This window comes from Bombus pascuorum, chromosome 5 (genome assembly GCF_905332965.1).
Source record: "Bombus pascuorum chromosome 5, iyBomPasc1.1, whole genome shotgun sequence".
Lineage (NCBI taxonomy): Eukaryota > Metazoa > Arthropoda > Insecta > Hymenoptera > Apidae > Bombus > Bombus pascuorum.
Window position 1 is genome coordinate 6841853 of NC_083492.1, and position 12839 is coordinate 6854691.

Genomic DNA, 12839 nt, shown 5'->3' on the forward strand with positions numbered 1-12839 from the left:
GAATAAGAGAATTTATAGATAAAAAGTAAGGAGGTTAAATGATTTTATTGTGAAACATCGAGACTGAATTTGAACAGTGCGATACCGTAGAAACTATGACGTAGATTGTCGATCGAATGTTTAACGCATCATATCGATTTTCGATACATATTGCGATTATCGAAATTGTTTCAAAAGTTCGTTAGTCTTTTCGCGTTCCTGAAAGACGAAATGTGTCTTCTCGTGAAAGTGAATTTTGTTCCTTCTTGGAAAGATATATTTCTTCAGAATGTTCATCCTCGGTAAGGAGCACTTTGTATATTTATTTTATTAGTATCGTTGAATAGTCCAATATCTTTATGCAAACATCAGATAGTTAAAGAAGTTTGTAGCATGTTTGATAGTCGATGCAGTTATTATATCTTATATTTAATGGATATGGGAACAGTATAATCAAATAAAGCATTAGATTCTACCCAGAATTCCTTAGTTACGAAGTTTTCGTTTTTCAACAAGATAACAATACGAAGAATAGGCAAAAAGTAGCGAAAATCTTAATTTTTTAGAAAAGTTCTTTAATTACGAGAAAGTGGATACTGATAGAAAATCTCATACGATTAAATATCGGAACATTATCGACAACTTCGACAAGTTTTTTCGCGTTATCATCTCCTCCCTTCAATCCCTTCAAATCGCTTGCCAGAAACAATTTTCCAAGACTAACCTCCCGAGAATATGAAAGATTTAAACCTCGGGCCTTACGTAAAATCATCGGCCGATTTCGTGTTCCCTCGTGCGATTCCGGCGTTCGCCAGGTAAATGTTCAGGTCGCCGCCAGCGTGTAACGGAGACGAATAGAGGGGAGAAGAGAGACAGCAAGGAGAACTCGGCGAGAGGCACAAACAGTGCACACGAACGGAGGGAATCTAACCTTCGAATGTATCCGCTGTCACGTTCAGGTCCTCGCTAGTACGGAACCGTACATACGTGCCAGCGGTTCCGCGGTATTCCGCGCGCTTTTATCGTCCTCCTAACCTTCCATTTCTAGTTTCGCGTACACTTCGTCCCGTGATTTCGTTTAATTTCTCACGTTTGCGTGCTTAGACGTCGTGGCTTGTCCCGAACACCTACTATCTATCTACTTTTACCTCATCTTCGCGCGAATACGTTCGATTCTGTGTTTATTCGTTCGATGATTATCATTGGTGTCTCTGTGCACTCGTGTTCTCCCTCTCTGTTTTTGTGTATGTGCCTGTTGTGATTCTCATTCCCGGTTCTCTTACCGGTGGAGGGAAATCGAGACAAAGAGGAGCCAGATGGCAGCTGGGTTTGTCCTCGAATCGTCCAGAATCTCGAGGATATTCGATTATCGAGTCCCGAAATCGCAGTAAGCTGGTTACCGTTAATCGTCGATCGCTCGTCGCTGGATCTGTCGATACGGAAGGTGATTGCTTCTCTCTTATACTCTTTTCTTTTCTTCTTTTCTTAACCATCCTTTTTTTCTTCCTCGAACCACGGTGACGTTGCTTTTTAAAGCCATCTTTCGCTCGTCCTCTCCGTTCGATTGTTGCGCAATCACGCTTTTATTCTTCGGCCGTTATATGGGCTCTATCTCCCGGGACCCGAGCAGAAATGAGTTTTCATTTGATTGCTCGTTTCGATTCGTTCGCACGAGTTATGTGTCATCAGTTACGTGACACGCTAATACCGTTTTCTGTCGCGAAAACCGAGATTAAGAATCCGTCGCGGTTGCAGTTTCTGGGTTAGACAGCTAACTTACAGCGGCTCGCCAAACCATTCGATCGCTTACCTTACTGAATATTAGTTGATACATTTTGAAGTTTGCAGTTTTAGTTGCCACGAGACACGACTGTCATGATCGCAACGCTACAATTTTGTTAACTCATTTCGTGCATACGTACGTGATTGATTACGTTGTATGCAGTACATAAAACGTATCACATATCGACGTATTAAAATGAATCGCCTATCATGTATACATTGTACGCGGTACACAAAACATTTTGGAATTTCATTATCTGTGATCAGACACGACTGTCACGATTATATCGGTCAAATCCTGAACCAATCTAAAATTTAAAGATCTACCTATGCATTCGACAACTACTCTTACGAATTAAATGTATGTACACAAACGTATATAAATGTGGCGCAAGGGGAGATACCTCAAGTTGGATTAAATTTATCCACCAATCTACACGAGTATTGCGTTTGCCAGAAGAGAGTATAAATGGTGTTAAATTTATTAATTATTTAATTCTAAAAAAATCTGATTATAACGCATTGTCCAAATATATTTTTTCTTTACAGAGAAACTCTTTACCCATATATATATATATATATATATATATATACGAAGTTCGGTTGCATCGCTTGATCGATAAATTTACAATCGTCAAATGGAGAGGCGGTATTTCCTTTGACACGATAATTAAACCGAGTATCTTTAAAGCGAATAATATTTAATGGTAGAGTGAGTTTCGCAAAGGATCGAAAAGTGCGTCCATTAGCAAGCGTGGATGGCACCGGAGAGTGAATTTCGATGAAGCTTTTAATCGTCAGACCTGAATTTCCCTAGGCTGGAAATCGATAACATAAACGAACAAGCGATCCGTGTCGCCGATGTTAACGCGCGTTTTCACAGGAAAAATCGCTAAGCGCTACCGTAGCGGTAACGCGCGCTCGTTGCCAGTCCGATAAAAGTGCGCGCGCACGCGCTCCCGCGCTTCCTCGTATTTGCCTATCGCGAATAACGCGAATGTTTTGCCGACGAGAAGCAACAATCGGTCAGGGTGCAGCACGCGTGTCAGCATTGCCGTGCGTTTCAACCTTTTTTCTCTTTTTCTAAATGGCTACCTCTGCTACTTTGTTCCAGCGTTTCCGCGAATTCCTCCGATCCTCAGTTTCCTCCTTTATTTTTTTCACGAGACTTTCACGCGAGCGGCTTTCCCGTTTCTCTCGCTTCTTCGATTTCTTACGTTTGTCAAATTTCTCTTCGGACTCTGTGCTCTGTGTCACAGGTGTGAGGATCCATTTAATTGGAAAAATTCCAATTTTCAAACTCGTCTGAACGTTACGATGCTAACCGCTAATATTACCTGGTCCGGTCAAACTTCCGGTTTCAAAATTTCATTCAAACTTGTGCATTTATCGTTACTTCTTTTGTTCGTCCAACTTTATGTAAGTTATCCGATCAATCGATTTATCGACTTCTCTTAATATAAGAATTTGCATAAAGTTAGACGAGCGAAAGGAGCGCGTAAGTTTAAATGAAATTTTAAAACCGCTCGTTTGACCGGATCTGCTAAGCTTGGCGCTAATTGCGTGTAACGTGCAATCGAACGTAACGCGCAAACAGTAGAAACTTGATGGGAAGAAGAGATGTTTAACTTTTTTGTTATCTACGACCTTAAATATGCCTGTTTTACGCGTATTTTAAGTTTCCTCTTCTTTTACTCTTTTAGCAATTTTTCAGCCTCCTTTGAGAAGGCTACGCAATTGACTGTTACGCGACGCAATTTCAAACGATGCATTACTCAAGTCTACATCACGATCTGCATAATAACTTGTTTCTTCTGTAGTTTGATTTCTGTACATTTAAACAATTCTGTACAGCGTTCGGACGATCGATATTGCGGTCAATATTTGGTGTCTCAACATTTGGTCGGCAATATACATACGCTGGAAAGGTAATATCTTATTGACAAAAATACCTCGTAACTCGGGCACTGCGTTGTACAGTGGTTTTTCAACTCGTGTTTATTAGAGACTTTGTTTGCCCGTGTTTGAAGAGCACTGTATGTTCGTAAAGCTTTTGCCCGATTTCTTGCACACCCTGTATATCGATCGCCTTTTACGTACATTGCAATGTCGAGAATGTTAAATATCGACGATGACGATGATCGTCTGGAAATTAACGTAAAATTTCAATGTCTTTCCGTTAAAAGCAGAATGTAACAAACTAAAAGTGCATCTTCCTATACTTGGCGCGTTGTCCGTATCACGTACGAACTGAACGTTCAAAGGGCTACGAAATAGAAGTTTTCTCGTAATATTATTCGAACGACGCGACACGATGCCCGTTTCAGTGGCTTTTTACATGTGATGGAAAAGATCGCGTAATACTCGGCGTCTCGGATAACTTTACGATTTATTTACCCAAAGTCAGTGGATAAACGACAAACTTATCTAGGAAGAAAGCACCGAATTAATTTCTATACTCCTGACAGACGGCGTAAATCACGAGCGGCTAAACCGGTTTACTGGTTTGGTCGTCGATTGCAATACGGATCCATCTTAATACATTGTAGTTTCGCTGAAACGATGTACATTTAATAGAACATAAATTATGACCCACTTTTCCATGTATTCCCGAGTGAAATGTTGCGAAATTCCATGACAGGAAAGTATATATATATATATATACACACTTTCTTGTTATGTATATATATACATAGATAGATAGATAAATAAATAAATAGATAGATCTAGCGATAGATCGTGCCATCTTCGGACGTAGCTCCTCGGGGCATAGTGAGATAAAAAGTGTCCCATCCCTTCGGTACTTAGGTATAAGTACGTCTATGCATATATGCACAGTGGGATGTTTCTCGTGCTTTACATTTCTGTAAATAGAAAAATATTAGAACAGCTCGGAACGGAGTTAGCGATTCCGGCCTGTCGTAGTTATAGTTAATACATATTCAACGTGACGCACGGTAAAAGAATACTTATCGTTACAATTTGGTCCGTAAGTACGAGTTCGTAACTCATTTAGAGCGGTCGTAAATGGAAATAAAATTTCTGTGCAATTATCCCGGCAATTTTCAGTTTGTACGATTAACACGCGCGCTAAAAAGACACGGTACTACCAATAATACCGCTAAACAACAGAGTATCGTCGTCATATAAACGCCAGTACTTGTTCGTAATAGTTACGTTAGGTTCGGTCGTAATTTGAAATCAAATTTTCGTGCAACCGGAGTCTTCTTCCGCTTTAAAGCCCCTACACTCGAGAATCGACGATTGTCAATGGGAATGCGCGTCCGGTACGCGTCGACTTTCCCCGAGTTTCTTCCTCTTTTTTGCTAGCGTGTGATCGATACGACGGAAGCAGGGCATACGTGGCAGTAGGAAATCATCGAGAAACGATTAATATAGCGTAGGTAAGAGGGTATAGCGAATTCGAGGGTACGTCGTTCGTTGGCAGTGTGTTTGGCCTCGAGCGAGTAGTTGCGTAGAAAACAGGGAAGAGTTGCACGCATCGCGAGCACGGGACAATTACTGTATAGCGTTGCGAACGGTCGGCAGAGAGGAAGTAGAAAAAGAGCCGATAGTACCGGTGGAGGAACACAGCTGTGTTGTGTATACACTGGCGTTCATAACCGTTACGACACCTCCTCGTTTCATATGAAATGTGGCGAGTTTAGATTTTAAATCTTCAAGATGGTTATCGGCTGACATATTCGTTGTTCTTCGGGTTTCCATCGTGTTTTTCATACTGCCGACTTTGTTCCGGTGTTTCGTGAACGTTCCAGTTCACCAGTTCCGGGGCGGATCGGGTTCAGACATAGTCAGAAATGGTTTCAAACGATAGTAACAACAGCACGTTTTGTTCCGGCGTTTCGTGAACAATGTAGTTCACAAGTCGCTGAGCGGATCGGGTTCAGGTCTAACCCGAAACAGTTTCAAAGAACAACAGCGATAATAGGTTTCGGTGGCAAGTTTTGTAAACATCTCGGCTCAGTTTTGTGTAGAAGATCAGGTTCGATCGTAATCCGAGACTGTTTCAAATAACAATAATTATAGCGCGTTTCTTTCCAAAGTTTCGTGAACGTTGCAGTTCACTTTTTCGGTACCAGATCAGATTCGGGTCTAACTGTGAAACAGTTTCAAATAATTGTAGTAATAATAATAGGTTTTGGTCTAAGATTTCAGCAACATGGAACGCTTCGCTTCTTCGTGTTAGATGTGAAACTGTATCAATCATTTTCAATTGTATCAAACACTTTCCACAAGTTGTCTAATACTTATGAACGAGGCTGTACATGTGCGATACACGCGTGTGTAGGTGTGTTACGTACGGCCGTGACGGAGAAGGGTGAGAGAGAAAAAAATAGATCGGCGGAAAATATTTATGCCTGTCGTGCGCATCGGCCTAGCTCGTTTGATTATCAGGTCATCCCCGTAAGTGATACGAATTTTCCCCTGTATTTTTAGAAAACTAGGCACCGCAGCTTTCTTTCGCCAGCTTATGGGACGCGGTTAAAGATGGTATTTCTTCTTTTAACGCCGGACATACGCTTGTGCATGCCTTCGGTCGATTCTTTCCATTTCACGTTTACGCTACAAAATTTCCTCTTTTAATGCGCGTTCTGGCTGAATCTGCGAACCGCGAAGTTTCTTCTGGAAAGTTTTTAGCGCTGATTATATAAATATTAAGTTAGCATATATTTTGAAATATGTATATATCAATCTCTCTTCTTTGCTTCATTGGAAATGTTCTTTTATATAGGGTGGAGGATTGTAAGACATTTGGCTATCTCGAAAGGGGTTTGCGACTGAAAAAAGATGAGAAAACACAGGTGTAGAACTACACACTGTGAATGCTTAATTATATAAATGTTGAGAATGTATAAATTAAGATTATACAAATGTTAGAGGTATGGTTTGAGACATATACAGGGTGCGCCGTTAGAATCCGGACAAAAGAAGTTTTGTGCAGAAAGTTGTTTATTTAAGTCAATACACAAAAACACATGAAAATGTTGTTATATCTCATTTAAAGGGTCCTTGCTGAGAACTTTTATTCTATGTAACCACCCTCTGCCTCTATGACCTGCTCTATTCTTGCTCTAAAGCGCGAGCACGCTGACTTCAACTGGTCGCGTTTAATTGTCGCGAATTCTGACTCGATAGCAGCTCGTAGGGAGTTGACGTTGGGGTGCCTGCATTTATTAGTTTGTCTCTCGATAACGCCCCACACGTAATAGTCCAATGGGTTTAGGTCGGGACTGTTAGGAGGCCAGAAATCTTTCGACCAAAACATGTCCACATTGTCAGAGAGCCAATTTTGAACAAGATGACTTGTGTGAGCAGGTGCGCCATCTTGTTGAAATAAATACGGCCTTCCAGAAGCCGTAATTTCCATCCACGGCTTTATTACTGTCTTCAGGACCTCCAAATAAACCTCCTTTGTGATTCTTTCGCCTTTTTGGAAGAAGTGCGGAGGCATGACGTCGCCCTCACTTGAGACAACGCTCAAAACGTGAACACTTGCTGGAAATTTGGTTTTGCCCACAACAAAATTAAATTACCGTCGATCTTGGGTAGCTAAAGAATTTTATAATTTCGACCGGCGTTCTCCCGGCGCGAAGACTTTCTATAATCGCCGCTCTTCTATCGTATTCCGGGTTTTGCTTAACGAGTTCTGTCATTTTGAGGTTATAGAAGACTTATTGACATATTTAACTAACTTCAGAGTCAATCAGCACAAACATCTGAATTCTAATATGGTGGGAACTACAAATTGAATTCTGTCCGAATTCTAACGGCGCACCCTGTATATTCAATTTATATTCTCCCTTTATTTTATTGCAAGTGTCTTTTTAAATGGAGAGGAAATATTATTATTTGACTATTGTAAAAGCGGCTTGCGCGTCGAGAAAGTTTAAGAAATAAAAAAAAAAAAGAATACTTTACCGATCGATCGATTAATTACTGCAACGTACTCGATCTTTACGTTACGCATTACCGAATTCTGCTGTATTTGCAAAGTTCAATAACTTCGTATACCTGGAAAGTAGAGAGCTAAAGGTAATAAATAATCAGAGTATTATATTAGATAATAAATGATTAACGTATAAATAGATAAATCAGGTACCTATATTACGCGTTAGTACGATAATTAACATTCGCATGACGCCAATATCGTTTCATCGATCGTCATAGCATTAATTGCAGTCATAGCAAAAACTTGGAAAGTTTCTAGCGGTCGAAGGATTTACGAACTTCGCGCGACAAGATAGCTAACAGGGTCGAAGGTGGAGTCGATGTTGTACGAGGTTCTCCGGTGAATTACGGCCGTTCTCCTAAGTGCTCCGTACATATTAGCGCGGTGCAATTTAGGCTACGCGCTTTCCGGTGCTAATGGTTCGATCTTATAGCGGTGTGAATCGAATTTGGCCCCGTAACAGAATGGAAAGTGGCCGCCGTTAATCGAATTTACTTTCACGCCGTGAGGAAGAGGAACGCCGCGTTCCACGCTGCAGCGGAGGAAACGGAACGATTCCAGGAATTTCACGTAACCGCGTGAAAGACCGAGCCGCACGTTCCGCGCGGACTAGTAAGCGTTCTGCTTAATAAAACCGCGTACCGTTCTATATTTCAAACGAGCAATTTCTAGTGAAACGCGTTCCTAGGGAATTCTTTTCTCTTAGCAAAATCCGTCTATAGTTAATGCCCTATTTCTAGCACGTTTGCTTGGGGGTAGGTCAGAGGCATTCGAGAGAAGCAAGCCGGGAATATTTGCGCGAGATTTTTGTATTTTTCCGAGTATACAGTAGCTCGCCAAAGTATTCCAAACATTTACTATAGAATACTTTCATGTATTGTACACGTATTGTACACGTTATATAAAACATTTTAACGAGATAGGGTTGGCTATGGTTGTAACGCTAAAATTTGAAACTGATCCGAAAATGCATATAGAAGTTGCAAAAGAATTTATTGGAAGCATACTCTTGTCAGAGATCGCCGCAATATCTGAAGGATCAATTATTCCTCTACTATATGAGTTATATAAAACATTCTAAAGTTTCATTGGCGTTGTAACAATGTAGTATTGGCGTGATTGTAATGGCAAACTTTGAAACCGATTCGAAAGTGCATATGGAAGTTGCAGCGTATTTATTGGAAGTATATTCTTGCCAGAGATCATCGTAATATTTGAACGGTCAATTATTCATTTATTATACAAGCTTTACAAAATATTTTGAAGTTGCATTGGCGTTGTAAGGAGATGGAATCGACGTGATTATAATGGAAACCTTTGAAACTGATTCGAAAATGCATATAGAAGTTGCATCGTATTTATTGGAAACATACTTTTGTCAGAGATCATCGCAATATCTGAAGGATCAATTATTCGTCTATTGTATGGGTTATATAAAACATTTTGAATGTTGCATTGGCGTTGTAACGAGATGGTACTGGTGTGATTGTAATGGCAAACTTTCAAACCGATTCGGAAATGCATATAGAAGTTGCAAAAGAATTTATTAGAAGCATACTCTTGCCAGAGATCATCGCAATATTTGAACGGTCAATTATTCATTTATTATACAAGCTTTACAAAATATTTTGAAGTTGCATTGGCAGTGTAACAAGGTAGTACTGGCGTGATTGTAATGGCAAATTTTGAAACCGATTCGAAAATGCATATAGAAGTTGCAGCGTATTTATTGGAAACATACTCTTGTCAGAGATCATCGTAATATCTAAAGGATCAATTATTCGTCTATTGTATGGGTTATATAAAACATTTTGAATGTTGCATTGGCGTTGTAACGAGATGGTACTGGTGTGATTGTAATGGCAAACTTTCAAACCGATTCGGAAATGCATATAGAAGTTGCAAAAGAATTTATTAGAAGCATACTCTTGCCAGAGATCATCGCAATATTTGAACGGTCAATTATTCATTTATTATACAAGCTTTACAAAATATTTTGAAGTTGCATTGGCAGTGTAACAAGGTAGTACTGGCGTGATTGTAATGGCAAATTTTGAAACCGATTCGAAAATGCATATAGAAGTTGCAGCGTATTTATTGGAAGTATATTCTTGCCAGAGATCATCGCAATATTTGAACGGTTAATTATTCATTTATTATACTGGCTATACAAAATATTTTGAAGTTGCATTGGCGTTGTAACGAGATGGGATCGACATGATTATAATGGTAAACTTTGAAACCGATTCGAAAATGCATATAGAAGTTGCAGCGTATTTATTGGAAACATACTCTTGCCAGAGATCATCGTGCTATCTGAACAATCAATTATTCATTTATTATACAAGCTATACAAAACATTTTGAAGTTGCATTGGCGTTGTAGCAAGATAGGAACGACGTGATTATAATGGTAAAATTGAATACCCATCTGATAATGGATATATTCTATGTATTACACAAAATGTATTAGTATCTATTGATGCATTAAAATGAATTGTATATTATGTGTATATACCGGACGTGGTATACAAAACATTTTGGAATTTTGGTGTTACAACGAGACAGGATTGCCATGATTATAATGGTTAAATTTGACAGCATTTGTAATAGTAGTTGGAAGATATTTATTGAAAGTATACCAGAGCCAGAGATCATCGCAATATTTAAACAGTCAATTATTCATCTGTTGTACACGTTATGTGAAACATTTCAAAATTTCATCGGCGTTCTAATCAGACACCGAACGCTATGATCATAATGGTTGAATTTGAAACTAATTCGAAAATATATGCAGAAGCTGCAAGATGTTATTTATCGCAGGCATGTCCAGAGATCGTTACGATATCTAAACAGTCAATTTTACTTGTTCATCGTAATCAAACTACTGTAACCATCAGGTTGGTTCGAAACCAATTGAAAAATACACGCAGTCAATGGCAGTAGCCTGCATCTATAAAAACTATATAAAACTATATAAACTATATTTCACTTACTTATACTTTCTAAAATGACGCAAGTATTATTAACGCGTTTTTAAAAGGAATTTACGAAATTAAAATATATTTGTCTCGCAAAAATATTGGGCTAAAGTTACATTGGAAATTGCAAGACCTCTCGAGTTTCGGTGAACGTCGAGCTTCAACATTCTCAAGCGCCTTGCTTCTTTCCTTATCCTAAGAATAAAAGGTCGTAGTAGATATTTTTCTTTGTCGCGTAGATTATCACGCCGATCACTGTCGTTTACTACGTTCCATCAAGTTTCTCAGAATGACTAAAATAATATCGATTTCACGGACTGGAAAGATACGAACAACTCGGGTAACATTGTCGAAGAAAAGAGCGCAAAATATTTTCCAGAAATTAAGTAAATTTGCGAATTACGGTTTAATATATTTGAATTCGTTGCGGCTCCCAATGCAAAGTGTATAAAATTCGCGTGGCGGTTAAAGAGTTTCGTGAAATCTATTGCTCAAGACATCGAGCCACGTAAGCAGAAGTCCGAGGGTCGTCACGATGCTGACACACGCGCGTATCTCGCGTGAATGCAGCAGATGCTGTACGGTACACGAGAATGGCAAGGCTTCGATGATGGTCGATTCATATACCGTGCTTGACGCACGGTTAGGCGAAAACCAGTTTTCTAACTGTATACGCGATCCCATAGTCATTGTATATGTGTGTGTGTGTGTGTGTGTGTGTAGCGTTTACAATCAAATAGCACAAATCACTCATTGCACGACAATCTCGCAAGCATTCACGTGACACCCACATTACGTGTTAGTTATTTTCTCACATCGAGTTACGATATCGATATCGTTGCGATATTAATGGGCGTAACATGGCTTTTCTTTAGATGGCGGATTTCTGTGTATTTATGCGCGATTCGAAGACGCAGTACGTATATGATGTGAATATTTTGTATTTGATAGAATGCGAGGATTGTAGGAAAAGAATGTAAAATTCTTCATTATTTTATTATCAACGAAGAAAACAAAATTAACGAACTCTTTCGTTTGTCGGCCGTTTCGAATTTCTGTATTCTTCTAATAAATGAATTCTTCTCTAGTAAAATTACAGAATTGCCAAATGATCAACAAAATTAACGAACTCTTTCCATCATTTTATCATATTCCCTTTCGCTGGATTTTTGAATTAATTACATTTCCATAGAATCAGCGAAGAAATCAACCTACTCCTTCTAAAGGAGTTCTCTTTCTATCTAAAATTCTTCTATATCTCAAATTAGCGATGGACCTAGCTACTAAAATTACTAATACCTATAATATTTAAAATGCTAATATTCATAGCATCTAAAATATTAATATTTATCGATTTATTTAAAATATCAATATTTCAGGTATTATAGATACAAAATGTCAATATTAATAGCCACATGCAATACATAAAATATTAATAGCTGTAATACGTAAAGTACCAATACCTACAATATCTACAAAACTAATATTGATCTATATATTTGGAATATTAATATTCTACGTATTGCAGATACAAAGTATTAATATTAACAGCTACAATATCTAAAATATTAATAGCTGTAAAGAACCAAGACCTGCAATATCTACAAGACTAATATTTATCTATTTGCTTGGAATATTAATATTCTACGTATTGCAGATACAAAGTATCAATATTAACAGCTGCAATACATAAAATATTAATAGCTATATAGAACCAAGACCTGCAATATCTACAAGACTAATATTTATCTATTTGTCTGAAACATTAATATTCTAGATATTGCAGATACAAAGTATTAATATTAACAGATGCAATACATAAAATATTAATAGCTGTAATACGTAAAGTACCAATACCTAAAATATCTACAAAACTAATATTTATCTATTTGTTTGAAACATTAATATTCTAGGTATTGCAGATACAAAGTATTAATATTAACAGCTACAATATCTAAAATATTAATAGCTGTAAAGAACCCAGACCTGTAATATCTACAAGACTAATATTTATCTATTTGTTTGAAACATTAATATTCTAGATATTACAGATACAAAGTATTAATATTAATAACTACAATACCTAAAGCAATAGTAATTCCTGTAATATCTAGTACCAATCTATTA

At 38.2% G+C, this 12839-nt stretch overlaps 1 protein-coding gene across 5 annotated transcripts in view; it reads left to right on the forward strand.

Annotated features, from left to right (window-relative positions):
* LOC132907417 (protein PALS1) overlaps positions 1-12839 on the forward strand; it is a 130069-nt gene that overhangs the window by 3779 nt on the left and 113451 nt on the right. The window lies entirely within an intron of this gene.